Source organism: Globicephala melas, chromosome 2 (assembly GCF_963455315.2).
Source record: "Globicephala melas chromosome 2, mGloMel1.2, whole genome shotgun sequence".
Taxonomy (NCBI): domain Eukaryota; kingdom Metazoa; phylum Chordata; class Mammalia; order Artiodactyla; family Delphinidae; genus Globicephala; species Globicephala melas.
In genome coordinates, this window is record NC_083315.2 from 169,038,578 (window position 1) to 169,055,161 (window position 16,584).

Genomic DNA, 16,584 nt, shown 5'->3' on the forward strand with positions numbered 1-16,584 from the left:
CGTGCACACAAATACGCCACATCACACACACAGAGCTCACACACACTCACACACACATACAACGCACACCACACGCTCACACACACTCACATACAAACATGTATACACATGTACACACAAATACGCCACACCACTCACACACAGAGCTCACACACACACGTACACACACAAATATACACAAATAAATACACCACACACACACTACACTGCACACACGTACACACATATACACACACAGACACACACCACTGCCTCTCTGCTGCCTGCATGTCCCCATAACCAGCTTGTGACACCTATGCTCTCTGAATTGTCATTGTGGGCAGGGTTCAAGTTCTCTCTCAGGAGGGTCCTAGACCTTTAAAGCGGAGGGCGGGTGTAAATGGGGGAGGACATGCGGTGGGACGGACCAGGCGGGAGCCCACCCAGGGCCCCAAGAGTGTATATCTCGGCCCTACCCCGGGCACCCCCGCCCTCAGAACTCTGCTAAAGCTGCTGAGCGGGGGTGCTTCCCCCCAGGCGCGGACGCAACGCTCTCTAGAGGTGACAGAGCTGGTCGGAGGTGGCGCTAGGATCGGGGCCTGGTCTGGTTCCCCCAGGCACGGATGCAACGCTCTCTAGAGGTGACAGAGCTGGTCGGAGGCGGCGCTAGGATCAGGACCTGGTCTGGTTCCCCCACGAGGACGCCGTGGCTCCCTGGATGGGAAAAGATGTCAAGATGGGCATCAGGAGGTGCGCTCAGGCCGGCGGCGGCGAGGAGACCAGCCCTGCCACTGCGGGGGAGAGAGCAGGTGGGGAAGCGAAAGAGGGGCCAGGGCTGGAGATGCTGGGGGGAGCCCGGGCCTTCCCACTCTGGGGCAACATCCCAAAGCCCCAGCTGGGCGCTGACTTCCCCGACTGGGCCGCCTTGCCTGTCCCCAGCGGTGTACACGTGTGCTTACTGCAGAAATAAATCACAGCCACGGGGACTTTCAAGTGGCCTGGGGAATTTCTTCCAAGAGCGTGTGTGGACCGTGGTGGCCGTGGCTGAGGGGGTGGAGGTGGGCCCCCCGGGGCGGTCACTGCACAGAACACGCCTGGATCTGGGGTGCCGTGGAGGCGACGGTTACTCCGAGGCAGAAAAGGGAGCCGAGGGCTAATGAGATCCTGACGGCCAGGGCTGATCCCGCTGGGTCCTCACCACAACCCGCAGGCAGGAGACAGTCTCTAGTCCTGCAAGTGGGGGGACCCAGGCCCAGAGAGGCGGCCACTGGCTCAGTCACACTGGTGGTAAATGTCAGAGCTGGCATCTAGATGCCTGTAGAGTGATGCTACCTCCCAGCCTTTTTCTTTTTGCTGCAGGTTTGCCTCAAGGGCCAGCACTGGCCTGACTGAGGATGACCTGAGAGGGTGGTGAGGGCGGGCAGCCGTAGAACCCAGAGGCGGGGCAACGGGGGGAAAGCGGCGGGCAACACACAAAGGAAGGAAAGTCAGGCTTTCCCACGGCAGCAAATACACCAGATCCAACAGAGGAGTGTCTCCAGACTCAGGAGAGAAGCAGGCTGTGACAGTGCATGGTCTTCCTTGAGTGCAGGCGGCGGAAACGTGCTGAATGTGAAAGGGCTCAGAGAACATGCCATCCTTGCAACCAGCGTGAAAAAAATCCCTCAAAGACGAAACCCGGGTGACAGAGACATGAGTCAAAATGAAGAACAGAGGTTGGGGAAGGATTTTTGGTTCATGGGGACCCCAAATGTGAAACATCAGGCTGAATCCTGTGACAAGAAATGGCTTTTGAGTCCAGCAGGAAATCCCACCTTCCCAGAGTCTCCCTCAGCAGCTCCCCACCTGGCTGCTCTTTCCTGGGTCCTTAGAAGCCCGCTGACTCCACCTGCTTGATACTGACCAGGGTTCTTGGCCTTCCCCAAGCGATAGAAAGTGACTAGAGGCCAGACAAGAAATTCAGGCAAGACTTATTGGGGCCCCTGCTGCAGCGGGTGGGAGGGGGTGGTGAAAACAAGTAACAGTTTCCCTCGCTTGGCCCTCCCCCGCCCCGAGGAGGGGCGAGCTTGTTCCTTATATGGGGTGAGGGTAGGGGTGTGTCCAGGGATCCAGCCAGAGGGGTGGCTTAGGTGTTTTGCCCACCCCTCTGGTGGTGCTGAGTGCGGGGGGGCATGTGTAGTACACTGCTTTTGCTCTCGACACCCTGTTTTTCCTCCCAGCTCTTCAGAAGTGGCAGTTGGGGTTTTTTTTGGTCTTTTTGTCTGTAATTTGCCCCAGCTGCACACGCACACAGTTTTATTTTTAGTCCCTTATAATTTCTTTGCAATTTGTAGCTGGAGGAGACGTTTGTCCAGGTGCAAGCACTGCAGCACTGCAGCAAAGGGTCCCAGGTCCCAGCCTGTCTCGTGCTCAGGACTGGTGGTTGGGTAAGACAGGAAATCACTGAAGAAACAACTCATAAATCCACTCAACATTTCATTTTATGTGAAAACATGATTACGCATCGATTTACCGGTTTTAAGTAAGCAAGGCCTTTTCATTGAACATGGGCTTGCTGATTGCCTTTCTTGCACAAGCTAGCCCATCATTCATTCTCTATTTTGAAAAAAATAGGAGCGAGCACTTAGCTTATTTAAATAGTTTCGTTCCAAAAGCAATCAAGGTTCTTCGTAGAAAACGTGAAGGCTACTACAAAGAATAAAGAAAACACAAAAGCAACACAGGGTCCCACTGGTCAAAGGCAACCACCACTAGTAATCATTTGGTATTTTGCCTTCCAGATTTTTTCCTGCTGTGTTATACATATGATTTAGTGCCCAGCTTTTTTTTCCCACCTGGCCTGATATCAGAAGTGTTCTCTCTCTTTTGGTGAACTCTCTGGAGCGTCATTTTTCACGTATAATATTTAATCAGTCCCCTGGTCCGCAAAGTTTTGGTTGTTTCTTATTTCCCTAATCGGAGGACAGGAGGCTTTCCCTGTCCTTTTGATTGTTTTCAGAAATACCAAGCAAAAAGTAAAGGGTATTTTTTTAGGTTCTTGATTTGCTTCATTGAATTATTCCAAAATCGAATGTTCTGGAGACAGGTTTGAGAGCCAGTCAACCTTCTGTGCCTGACCCTATTCGGAGAAGAACATCGAGGCTGTCGTCTGCCTGCCTTGCCCCTCAGTGTGTGACTGGCCCATTAAACATTGGCAAACCAGATTGTTTTAATGTGGTCTGGGCTCCAAGGGTTCCTGAGGAAGCAGGTCCAGGCAGCCAGGGGTGGAGGCAGTGGACCTGGCATCTCACCAGATGCAAACTCCTACTAAGAGTGATGCCTCACTGAGTGCTTACGAGTGACCAGTCCCATTCCACCGATAAGGAAACTGAGGCCCCGAGAGGTTCAGGGACTTGGCAGTGAGCAGAGGCACAGAACTGTTGCCCCTGTGTCCCCTGGGCAGGCTTCCAGCTGGGTGTGTGGGAAGGTGAGCTGCTTGGGTGTGGCCTCCATCTGGCACAGTCTCCCCATAGGCCGGGGACGTCATCTTCCAGGCTACAGTGGGGAGACCCACCCCAGCAGCAGAATGAACAGAGTTAGAAAGCTGCTAGTCACAGACTGTTACAGTGGGAAAGACCTTACAAAATAATCTGTGTAATCACCCCCCTGCTTGCCCTACAGATGAGGAAACTGAGGCCCAGAGAGGGAAAGCCACCTGCTCAAAGGCACATGCTGAGTCAGCGGTCCAGGGTAGGTCTAATAATAGTAATACTAACGATAGCAAAAGCAACTCCGATGGCAGCTACCGTGGGGGAACCCCAGCTCCGTGCCAGCCCCGGGGCTCAGCACCTGACAGCACGGAGGGGGACACGCTACTACTATCCCCGCCTTACAGATGAGGACACCAAGGTGCAGAGGGAAGTGGGGAGCTGGGGGTCAAGCCAGGTCTAACTGTCAGCGCCCAGCCTTCCCACTGCCTGGCCCCAGGCCGACATTTGGGAGCCCTGAGGAGACAGGGGACGGGGGTCAGGAGGGGCTCATGAGCGCGGTCTGCCTGATGCACTCGACCACAATCAACTTGGCTATTCTTTGGTTCTTGTCGTCTCTCTGGTGGCTCTGGGAGTTGTCACCTGCGTCCCCACCTAGGAGTCTGTGACCTTGGATACATCACTTTGCTGAGCCTCTGTTGCCTTGCCTATAAAATAGGCGTCACATCCCCTGGCGGGACAATTATGTGAGGATCAGGGAAAGAACCGCTGATCAGGGTGCAAACCTCCATCATAAACTGTAAAGTGCAGTGCACACTGCCACTGAGTAACCGGCATCGTGGGGTTGTGTGCAGAGGGGTAGGGTCGGGACACTCATGCACGACTAGGGAGAGGCCACCTCCCTCTTAGAGCTTTAGTTTCCTCACGATTAATATAGGGTTGGACTAAAAAAAAATCTCTAGATGGCGAGATTCTTCCAGCTTGAAAATTCCACGGCCCGAACACATCTGGGGTACTTGGCAGTTTACAAAGCACTTTGGTATCTGCAACCCCTGAGTTCGAATCCTACCCCATTCCCACCCACTTAATAGCCAATGACCTTGGCCAAGGCCCTTTCCCTAAACTTGGACAAGCCCCTTGCTGGAGTCAGAGCCTGTTTTGTTGTTTATTTAGATGCGGGCAAGGCTGCGAGCCCCGCCTTTCTTACAGGACTGAGGGAGGTGCTTCTGTTTCCGCATCTGTAAAATGGGGCTAGCAATGCCTCTCTAGAGTTGTTGTAAGGATTGAGTGAGTTGATGTCTGTTACGTGCTCTGAACAGAACTGGCATGTGGAAGATGCTATATGCGTTGCTGTCAACATCATCATCATCATTATTCATCCTTTCCAGAATACTTCCTGAGGCACCTGCCCTTGGCCAGGCCCAGCGCTAGGAGATGGGGATACAGTGGAGGGAAGACTGAGACATTTATTGCAGTCAGAGCACTCCCAGCCTGGTGGGGAGAGAACCAACTAAACAAGCTATTTACATAAATGTACTGAGAGCCATGAGAGAACAGAAGCTAAGGGCCTCTGTGCAGAGACCCTCAGAGTCCAGGAAGGCCTCCCGGAGGAGGTGATGTTAAGCTAGATCTGAAGGATGACCAGGAGTTGGACGGGCTCCTGCCCTGTGCAGCGGGGTGGGTGGGCAGGGAGACAAGGCCCTGAGACACAGTTGCTGGGGCTCTGGGCAGGGCAAGGCGGGAATCAACTGTCACATTGTCAGGAATTTCATGAGCTCAACTGGGCTTGAAATCAGCCACGGTGGGAATATTTACAACATGGAAATTTGCAGATGCTACCAGTTAGTGCTTTTCCCCACAACGAGGTCCAGTTGGTAACACACCACTGCCTCTTCCTCCACTCGGTCGGCCTGAAGAAGCCCACCCTTGCCCAGAGGTCCCCAAGGGCGCACGCAGGGCAGCAGGAGCTCCTTCCTGTGAGCGCTGGTCCTGGGCTAGTCCGAGGGAACACCAGAGTGTTTATGGAAAAAACGTTTACCAGGAGTCCACCCGTGCCAGGGGCTCAACGGTGGTGAAGGAGTCATGAATGCAGTTCTCGGGGACGAGCTTTCCACGCCAGGACAGATAGTCCCAGGGTGCTGCACATCAACTACAAAAGGCAGAAACGAAGGAAAAAGGAAGCTGACAGACCTTTGCTTCTCAAGAGAAGCAGAGGCTTGGGGATGAGAGAAACCGTTAAGGTCTTTCTGTCTGCCTTCTGAGGAGTTGGGGATCACCTGAGACCCTGCAGTTGGAGGTACCAACCCCAGACCCAGAGGGCTTCCCTCCACTCTTCTGCCCTCCCTCTCTCCACCCTTTTCAAGGCTACTGATGCTTCACCTTCTCTGGAATCCATCCCCCTTCTATTTCCTCCTCCTATACCTCCCCCTCCCTCTCTCTCACCCTCCCCCCATCCTCCCTCCCTCCATCTCCTCCTACCTGCATCTCCCCCTCCCTCCATCCCCCCTCTCACATCCCCTCTCCCTGGATCTCCCCTTCCCTCCCTCTCCCCCTCCCTCTCTCTCACACTCTCTCCATCCCCCACTCCCTCCAGCCCCCTCTCCCTCCATCCTCCCTCCCTCCATCTCCTCCTACCTGCATCTCCCCCTCCCTCCATCCCCCCTCCATCTCAGGCACCGTCTCCTCTCCCACCTGGCTGCCACAGCCTCTAAATCCCTGCCTCCAGATTTAGCCGGACCCCTCATCGCAGCCAAAGCGATGGTGCCAGTCACCCATCAACAACGTCATGCTTTGGCTGTGTCAGGCGTCCTAGCAGAGAAGCCAAGGAAACAGAGCTGTATATGAGCGCTGCACAGTTGAGATCACCTGGTGCTCTTGGGCAAGGTCCAAATCTTCCCCAGGAATCCTCCCGTGCTCCCACCCTTGGGCATACTCCCGGTCACCTGGGAGACACCTGAGGGCAGGTGCCAGCTCTCGTTTACCACTGTCCTCACACCACAGAGACAGTGTCGTGAGGTTCCAGTGTCAAATCCCAGCTCCACCAGTTACTAGCTGTGTGACTCTAGACAAGTCACTTCACCTGTCTATGCCTCTGTTTTCTCATCTGTAAAATGGGGATAATGATAGTACCTCCATTTAAGATAGGTGTGGATCACCTGAATTAATTCATGGGAAGCACTTAGACTGCTGCTTGGCAATCAGAGTGAGACAACTGGAAACTGGAATAGTTGCCTGGATAGTTGATGCTGCTAAGGATTTATTGTTGATTTCTTTTAGATGGAATAAGGGGTATGCGATTATGCTTTTTGAAAAAAAAGAGTCCTTATCTTTTAGAGATGCACCCTGAAAGATGTACAGGCTAATGACAGGCATGTGAGATTTGCTTCACATCATACAGAAGAGCTGGGGTGGGGGTTGGTATGGAAGAAACAAGATTGACCGTGACTTGACAATTATTGAAGCTGGGTGGTAGGTACGTGGAGTTTCATGATGCTAGTCTATCTACTTGTGTGCATATTCAAAACTTCCATAATACTAAGCTAAAAAACAAAATCAAAAATCAAATCTGGGGGTCTGGCCTAGACCACCTGGGCTTAAAATCCCAGCTCCACCATGCAGGCTGTGCCTCGGTTTGCCCATCTGTAGAATAGGGATGTTAATAATAATAGTTCCTACATGCAGAGGTCACTCTATAATGTACTTAGAAACATGCAAACAAAGTGGCAGGCACTTTACACAGTGCTGCCAGTCTTCACAACACCCTTTTCAGGGGAAGCTATGCCCATTTTACCAAGAGGCTACGTTGGCTGCCCCAGGTCGTCCAGCCAGACAAAAACCAAGACACATCCCAGGCTTGTCTAGCTCTTGCGTCCAGGCAGGATGTGAGTGCCGGAGCTGGGGACGTGGGCCCAACGTTTCCCTTCCTCTCTACTTCTCTGTTCTTGGGGAATTCCAAGCTCTGCAGATCAACTCTAAGAAATATGTACCTCTCCCACTGACAGAGCCCAGAGCTCTGGAATTCTGAAGGTTGACTCCTTGGATTCCAAGGAGATCAGCCTCCCTCAGTGGAATTGGGCAGAGGGTAGCAGCCATGTGGCTAGGGCAAGGCTGGGTTTTTTTTTGAAGTATAGTTGATTTACAATGCTGTGTTAATTTCTGCTGTACAGCAAAGTGATGCAGTGATACATATATATCCATTCTTTTTCACATTCTTTTCTATTTATCACAGGATATGGAATATAGTTCCCTGACTATTCAGTAAGACCTTGTTGTTTATCCATTCTATATATACTAGCTTGCATCGGCTAATCCCAAACTTCCACTCCATCTCCCACCCCCCTCCCCCTTGGCAACCATAAGTCTGTTCTCTATGTCTGTGAGTCTGTTTCTGTTTCATAGATAAGTTCATTTATATCATATTTTAGATTCCATATATAAGCAATATCATATGGTATTTGTTTTTCTTTTTCTGACTTACTTAACTTACTGTGATAATCTCTAGGTCCATCCACGTTGCTGCAAATGGCAACATTGCCTCTGCTTGCATGCTTCTTAGAATGGGGAGCTCACTGCTTCCCCACAGCAGCTCATTTCCCCTCTAGGGACATGGTTCTACAAAGGTCTCCAGAACCACCTAGTACAATCTCTCATTCTCTCAACGAGGAAATGAAGTCCCAGCGTTGTCAAAGCATTTATCCAAGGTCACATGTGGCACTCAGTGATGGAGGCATGACTAGAACCCAGGGCTCTGATGCCCAGAGGCTTGCACCCTTCCATTTCTTTGCTATAGAGTCTCGGACAAGGGATAGATCTCTGCTGGCTGAGAGGTCAAGGAAGGCTTCTCAAAGGAGGTGACATTTGAGATGGTCCTTGAAGGATGGCACTAGGTTGTGTCTTGATGTCCAAATTCTTTTTGTCCTGCCCACCATGCCTGTACCCTTCCCATGATATCTTACACTGAGCATGGCAAACACATGGGGAATAGAAGTTTGTTGACTGAATGAATGAATGAATGAATGGGCAGGAAGGCCACTCCCGGGAATTGAACAGGTACCAGTCCCTTAGGAGCCAAGGGCATCTTGTGGGGACCCTGTGCAGGAAGGGATAAAACTCCACCTGCCTCAAACATGGTGTTCACCACTCCTTTTGCACGCATCTTAGGCAGGACCCAAATCCCTTCATGCCACAAAGGAGTTTTTTCTCTGTGGTTGGCTCAGAGGCTCCATGGTGTTTTCCTCCCCCATGTTTTTTAAACTGGGCTGGATGGGAAGACAGGTCATGGCACACACTTGCATGTGGCCAAAGCCCCAGGTCAGCCACCCTCTCCTCCCGCCCCAGCAGGGCCAGGGCCACCCCCGGGGCCACCAGGACATTCAAGGAGCTGGAGTGTCTACGGGGAAATGAGCATCTTCAGCTCACCAAGTCCGAGCCGTTCCTGAGCAAAGGCTTTTCTGGAAAACACACTCCCGCTGGACCCTGAATGGTTTCTCCTTTACCCTTTTGCAAAGATTTCTATTTCTTCCCATTATAAATTATTTACATGCTTGTAACAGAAACCCCAGAACATACAGGAAAGTGGGAAGAGAACATCATTCTTTCAAAACATTTTTAATTGGAGTATAGCTGATTTACAATATTGTGCTAGTTTCTGGTGTACAACAAAGTGATTCAGTTATATATATATATACGTATTTCCTTTTCCAGATTATTTTCTGTTATAGTTTATTATAAGATATTGAATATCTGTGCTATACAACAGGACCTTGTTTATCTATTTTATATATGGTAGTGTGTATCTGTTAATCCCCAACTCCTAATTTATCCCTCTCCCACTTCCCCTTTGGTAACTATGAGTTTGTTTTCTATGTCTGTGAATCTGTTTCTGTTTTGTAAATAAGTTCATTTGTATAATTTTTTAGATTCCACATAAAGGTGATATCATATGATATTTGTCTTTCTCTGACTTAATATGATAATCTCTAGGTCCATCCATTTTGCTGCAAATGGCATTAGTTCATTCTTTTTGATGGCTAATATTCCATTGTATATATACACCACATCATCTTTATCCATTCATCTGTCAGTGAACATTTAGGCTGCTTCCATGTCTTGGCTATTGTAAATAGTGCTGCTATGAACATTGGGGAGCATGTATCTTTTTGGATTAGAATTTTCTCCAGATATATGCCCAGAAGTGGGATTGCTGGTTCATATGGTAACTCTATTTTTAGTTTCTTAAGGAACCTCCATACTGTCGTCCATAGTGGCTGCACCAACTTACATTCCCACCAACGGTGTAGGAGGGTCCCCTTTTCTCCACATCTTCTCCAGCGTGTATTATGTGTAGTCTTTTTGATGACGGTCATTCCGACTGTGTGAGGTGATATCTCATTGTAGTTTTGATTTGCATTTCTCTACTGATTAGTGATGTTGAGCATCTTTTCATGTGCCTATTGGCCATCTGTAGGTCTTCTTTGGAGAAATGTCCATTTAGGTCTTCTGCCCATTTTTTGATTGGGTTGTTTGTTTTTGTTATTGAGCTGTATGAGCTCTTTGTACACCTTGGAGATTAAGCCCTGTCGGTCACATCGTTTTGCACGTATTTTCTCCCAGAAGGACATCTTTCTAATCACATAAAGGCAGCAGCTCGTAACGTTTTGGTGTGTGCCCTCACCATTCCTTTGCATGGGCTGTGGGTATGAGTTTGGGGTTTTGAACATGTTCACAATCAGACATTAGCACACAGCCCTGTCTCTACATGGGATGGGAGCAGCTGTAGGATGATAAAAACAAAAACAAAAAAAAAACACAAAACAAACAAACAAAAAAAACACAGGGGGCTTAGATACCGTAATTCCAGGACCTGGGTTCAAGGTCGAGCTCTGCCACTAACTGGCTGTGTGTCCTGGGATAATGTCCACCATCTCTGGGCCTCCGTGCCCACTTATATAACAGGGGCCTGATGAAGCAGTGTCCAAGAGCCCTTCCCACCCTAATATTCCAGGATCCTGTCATGTTAACCCAGGAGGGGTTTCCGGAGCAGGAGAAGGAAGGAGGAATATGCTGGGTATAGGAACCCATGCTTCCATTAAGACGGCCACTTGGGCTCTGTCCCCAGTGGCCCCAGACCTGTGAGTGTGTCCCAACCCCTGGTCACCTCTGGCCTGGAAGAGACCCCTAAAAGGCCACTCCAGGGGGAGACAGGCCAGGCCGTGGCTCTTTCTGCAGGCTGGCATTTACTCGCTGTGTGGCTTTAGGCGTCTCCTCACCTCTCTGAGCCTCAGTTTCCCCCTTTGTCATGAGGGGTTGGAGGTAGACTGAACATTTTCTTTTTAAGTAGAACTTTTTTCCCAATAAAATTGTTTGCATAAACCTAATACAGAGCAGAGAGGAAGGAAACCCTGACATGCATAGAGCATTTAAAGTGTGTCAGGCATTGTTCTAAGCACTTAATATTCATTAACCTTCCTATCCTCACAGCAACCCCACAAAGTGGGTGCTCTTAGCTTCCCATTTGACAGATGAAGAAGCTGAGACCCTGAGGGGTTGGGCTGCTCGTCCAAGGTTATACACAGCTAGTAAGTGTTGGGATTGGGATTCTGAGCTGGTTGTATCTCAGTCATGAAACCCCAGGTCCCTTGTCTTTCCAACCCCTTAGGGACATCTCGGGGCACCCAACCCATGCTCTTACACACACACACACACACACACACACACACACTGTGTCTTGCCCTCTGCAGTTCCAATCAAGGTCCAAGCCACAAGTGACTGGCGAGGTTGAGACACTGAGGTTTCCTGCCTCCAAAAGCCGCATTACCAAAAGGTCCCAGGGACCGAGTCCCACAAACTGCCCATTTCTAGCCCTGTGCGAATCCCCCTGCCACCTCCACATGGCCAGCTGAGCCCTCGTCTGAGCTGCCCGCCTGCAGCTGCCTGCACAACACTTCTTCCCTTGAGGAATGAAGTCACAGTGCCCCCTCCAGGCCAGGGACAGCCAAGCCTGCATGCCCACTTAATCCCTCAACTATTCCGAGGGTGGGGGGCCTCGCACCTGGAACTTCGACGACGGGGAGGGGCTTTCTGAGGTCTTGGGGTTTGGAGTCAGGCAGACCTGGGTTTGAATCCTGGCCCTGCCTCTGACTAGCTTTGTGAACTTGAACTATCTCAGGTTACCTAGCTAAACCTCTGCCTTCGTGTCTGGTATATGGGAATGATGATGTATCAACCACACAGTACAGTCTTGAGGATGTAGCAGGAAGGGCACACAGTACGTTCTTCCATTTCCCTTCGCCTCTACCCTGCAGACGTGTCTGCTGGGGAGAAAAAGAAAAGTAGGGATTGCCCTGCCCTCTATCAAGTCAGTCAATGATCATTTATTGAGCACCTAATAGGCATCGGGCACGGAACAGAGAAAAGAAGAAGCAACATAAGCATCTCTGACAGACCTGCCCTAAATGAATGTCACGGAGAAGGAGGGGGGAAGAGAAGGAAGAGAACTCTACTGCTCAAGGGCGTTCAGCAGAGAAGAAGAGCCAGTGGGAGAAATGTATTTACAGCTTTATTGCAAGGAGCTGGATTACTTAATTGCAGGGCTGGCTAGGCAGGTCCAGAATCCATAGGTAAGGTGGTCAGGAGAGGCAGGCCAGTACTCTTGGATATGCACTAAAGCTGCTGTCCCCAAGTGGAATTTCTTCTTCTGGGAAACCTCAGTTCCGCTCTTAACGCCTTTCAACTGATTAAGCCAGGCCCACCCAGATACTGGAGGATAATCTCCCTTAATTAAAGTCTGATGAGGGACTTCAATAACATCCACAAAGCCTTTACAGCGACACCTAGACCAGTATTAGATTGAATAACTGGGGGCTGTAGCCTAGACACGTTGACACGTAACACCGGCCATGGTAGGGCACTTAAGGAGGAGGTTCCGTGGAAGGGTTGGGGACTCAGCTGGTGTCACCTTCAGGCAGAGGGCCGAGAAGGGCACTCAGGCAGGAGGGGCAGCCCCCAGCAGAGGCAGGGGTGGTGGGAACCTAGGAAATATCCTTGGGATGATCCCGATGGAGCCCCATGGAAATACCTTACGTACGAAGGGATCGGAATCGAGGAACGGGTTCATAAACCACAATGTACCAATACGATGCGTTCTTTTAAAGGCATCCTTATGACAACAATGGGACAACATGGAAAAATCCCCTTGATGCGATATTCTACGCAAAACCACAGGAGATGAAAAGCCGGTTGAGTGTGGATATAAAAAGAGCTGTTTGGGGATAGAACTCTGAGAGATTCTAACATTTTTTAAAAATATTTATTTATTTATTTAGCTGCATGGGGTCCTAGTTGCAGCAGGCAGGCTCCTTCGTGGTGGTATGCAAACTCTTAGTTGCAGCGTATGGGACCTAGTTCCCTGACCAGGGATCGAACCCAGGACCCCTGCATTGGGAGCGTGGAGTCTTATCCACTGTGCCACCAGGGAAGTCCCAAGGTTCTAGTATTTTTAAATGCTCTTTACTGTGGTCATATTATCTTTTAAGACAAAAAGGGAGATGTTATTTTTTTTTAAGGGGAAGGATTGGTATTAGGATATCAGATAAAGTTGCTCATTCGTTAAAACTACAGAATCCAAGGTGAGGGAAACAGGATGTGCTGAACAGAATAAGCGAACAGTAAGAAACAAGAAACAGATGAAGCCCAGCAGGAGCCCGGGGTGTGTGAGGGGGAACAGTCAGGGAGGCACACCCCGTCCTCGGCTGCAGAAAGCAGGTAGGGAGAGGGGCTCCGCTTCTCAAGCCTCCCCCCTGCTTCCCGCCACCCCACCTCCGCCCCCGTAAGTGTTTCCAAAACATTCCAGGCCCACAAAGTGTCCAAACGCAAGAAGGGCCCACGTGGATGTCTAAGGTTGAATGGATCTTCTGATTCAGCTCTTTAGGTGTTCCTGGAACCTAGGTTGAATTCCCAGAACCCCATCCTTCCCCGACAGACAGCTCGGACCTTTTCTCAGGGAAAAGGAGAAAAAGCCCCTTGGAAACTGAACTCAGGCCACACTTCTCCCTACAGACAGCATCCGTACTCAGTGATCACATAAAGGCAGATTTTAGAGGAAAACATTTATTCCGGGGAGAAGTCCAGGGAAGGGCTCTGAGCTGAGATTCGGGAGACCTTGGTTCTTTGTAGCTCTGGCCTTGACTCCAATTTGCTGGGTGGTCTGAGAGATTTTACTTATTTATGGAGTAAATGTTTTCCAAGAGACTGGGATGTGCAAAACACAGCAGCAGGCACGGCGGAGGGTGGAAAGACGAGCAAGGCAGGTGTATTTAATATAACGGGACAGGAGCATGCGTGCATCCACACACAGACACACACAAGGCTATCACTGTGAGAGGGGATGCAAAAGGCGGAAGGGGACCGCCCTCCCGACAGGATAGAACTCTGCGGTCTCAAGGGTTCCCCTGGAGCAGCAGGCTGGTGATGTCCCAGCGACACACTCATCTCTCCATCCAGCTGTGGAACTGTGTCTGCAAACCTCAGCTGGGCTGTGGGTGGGAGAGTAGGCAACGTGGGGGGCTCCTGCAGCAGACGGGCCCCCCTGGGGAGCGGGAGTGAAGCAGTACCCATCCTGGACACGTTCACCGCATGCTTCGTGCGTTGGACATGGATTCACTCATCTATGCCTCACAGCCGCCCTAGGTGGTGAGGGCTCTTTTTATACTAACCCCCTTTTTACAGTTGAGAAAAACGAGGCACCACGAGGTTACATAATGACCCGGTAGAGGGGGACCCAATTCCAGGTCTGGCTCCAGAGCCAGTAAGCCTGACCGCGGGGCTGGGTTTCCCGTTTATGACGTGAGTCTCCAGCTAGACTCCTCGGGCTGTGTTTCCCTCGTTCGGTCATTCCACGCACAGGCTCTGACGTCTATGTCACCTGTACAGCTAATTCTTTAATAGCAACTCACTTCTGAACTGGTAACTCCATATCACCAACTTAAATGGAAAATGAGTATCATTTGTCACCCAAAAAAGGCCTGTAAAAATAAATACAGTGGGCCATAAACACTCCGGTTAAAGTCTGGTTAGATTTGGGGCCCAGCCCAGGGGCTGGGCCTGCTGTCTTTGTTGAAAGGTGGGTTATAAACACCAGAGAGGTGCTGAAGACACTTTCTCCAGGGCTAACCCAGAGGAGTGGCTCAACGATTCGAGGTTATTTACCATCCAGTCCACAGCCCTCGCTTTGGGAAATACCTCCTATCTCCAGCACACCGCCACAAAACACGGAGCACGAGTTGGCTACAGATCAGGGGCTCCGTGCAAGGCGAATCCTGGTCCCTGAGAAAGTGACACTGTGTGTCCTGGGGTGGCCACAGCCGCAGAGCCCTCAGACATGGATTCTTGGGGAACCAGAACAGACTCCCTCGAGACTAAAATGGAAATGCTCTCTGCAGCGCCAAGAGCCCGTGTTTATGTGATTCAACCAAAGGAAATACTTTTGAAGTAAGTCTTCTTGGACCAGTTTTGAGGGAGAATGTTAGATGTTTCTTCTAAAGCAGCAGTTTGCAAAACAAGGGGAAAGCCCAGCTGCGGAGTCATCGGCCCAGCGCCCGGACCCAGACACGAGGATCAGAGTAGAGGCGGGAGGCTGCATGGGTCCATCCTCCCCGCCCCACCCCCGCTCCCACCCCCAGCTGTGTCGATGAGGACTCCGAGGCGCAGGGAGCTAAAGGGACTCCCTCAAATAACACCCAGAACTGCACACCTGATCGCCACCACCCTCAGTGCCGATGTGCCCGCCACACCACGCCCGCGCCCTCCCCCCAACGGTCCCTTAAACAGTTCTCTGACATCTGAGTTTATAATCCCAAGATATATTAGTCAGCGTCCAGTAGGAAAGAGAGGGCACATTCAAACCAGCTAATACTGGTTAGCGGAAGGGAATTTTAACAGAGGGTCTATTTTCTGCCTGTAGACAGCGCGTGGGGACACCGCCAGGGCCTCAGAGCTAGAGCAGCAGAGGTCTCGGCAGACGACCCACTCGTCCCTCCCTCCCTCCCTCCGGGCCTGAGGCCTGAGTGCCAAGAGGAGGTGGCATCTATCAGCATCACTGGACAGCGAGTTGGAAAGGGCCCCGATAGGAGCTGTGAATCGGGCCAGGCCCAGCCAGCCCCTGGAGGCCCCCAAAGGAGGGAGCTGGGAGCCGGCACCCCATCCTCATTCTCCTCCCTCCCTCGGCCTCCTGCTGGTGCCCCCATGGGCCAAAACCCATGGGAAGCCAGATGGCAGCCATCTCATCCCCAGGGAGTGGTCCCCGCGCTCCCGGGACAGGGCTGGGGAGAAGCAGGGGGCGAAGGATGCTCCCACACGTGGAGCAGATGCAGAGAATCTAGAGTCGCCTCAGACTCCTACCTTCTCCCTGGTCCTCAAACTGCCTGCTCTCTGCACATCTGAAAGAGAAAAGCCCTCAGCTTTGTTTTGAACGGGAGAGCAATGCTGACAGTCATTAGCAAACAATTAGGGTCCAGTTGGGCTGATCCTGCCAGATCTGGGGACACCTGGCCGTGCAGACCCGTAACAGAGGGCAGTGAGGGAGGGCTGCCACCCCCCCAGGGTGACCGAGTTGGGAGACCCTGGGTTAGCTATGCGGCTGTCTTGGTGGAAATGGTGACCTCAGCAGGCAGGCTGAGGTCCCTCGGCTGGACAGAGAGCCCCTTGGGGCAGGGGAAGCTCGGCTTCACTCTTCACCACCTAATCTCCAGCACCAGAAAAACACTGAATAATTGCTGTTGAGGAATGAATGACCTGAATACATGGCCTCTGACCCCTAGTTGAATTTCCTTTCCCTGGGCCCAGCTGGGCCCCTCAGAAAAGCATTCTACCAGGTCTTCCTTCCCTTCCCCTAACGCCCTTCCTCGAAAAATCAAAAGGACTTGCTGTGCGTTGCGTCTGTTGCAAGTTCGAAATCCTGACCTCAGCTCAGCTTGGGGGTTTGGGGAAACCTTTTCTGGGCGTTAACTGAAGATCTTTGGCTTTATTTCCTGCTTACCAGCCCAGTCTTTTATTTTTTATTTTATTTTTCCTAATGTGTTCAAATTTCCAGAATTGTCTGCTAACTGATCTCTACCTCCCACAACTGCATTGGGAGAGCTGG

General features: G+C 51.1%; 1 protein-coding gene across 4 annotated transcripts in view; it reads left to right on the forward strand.

The window, feature by feature from the left end:
• The window catches only part of BDKRB2 (bradykinin receptor B2), a 32,016-nt gene that overhangs the window by 8,448 nt on the left and 6,984 nt on the right, over positions 1–16,584 (forward strand). The window contains exon 2 of one of the 4 annotated variants that reach the window (XR_009563188.1): positions 517–1,415. The exons of 1 other annotated variant lie outside the window; for it this stretch is intronic. The gene's annotated coding sequence lies outside the window, so the exon portion shown is untranslated. Of the gene's footprint in view, positions 1–516; positions 1,416–3,454; positions 3,709–16,584 lie in introns of those variants that run through there. 2 more of the 4 variants (XR_009563189.1, XM_060295253.1) reach the window with 2 other exon arrangements.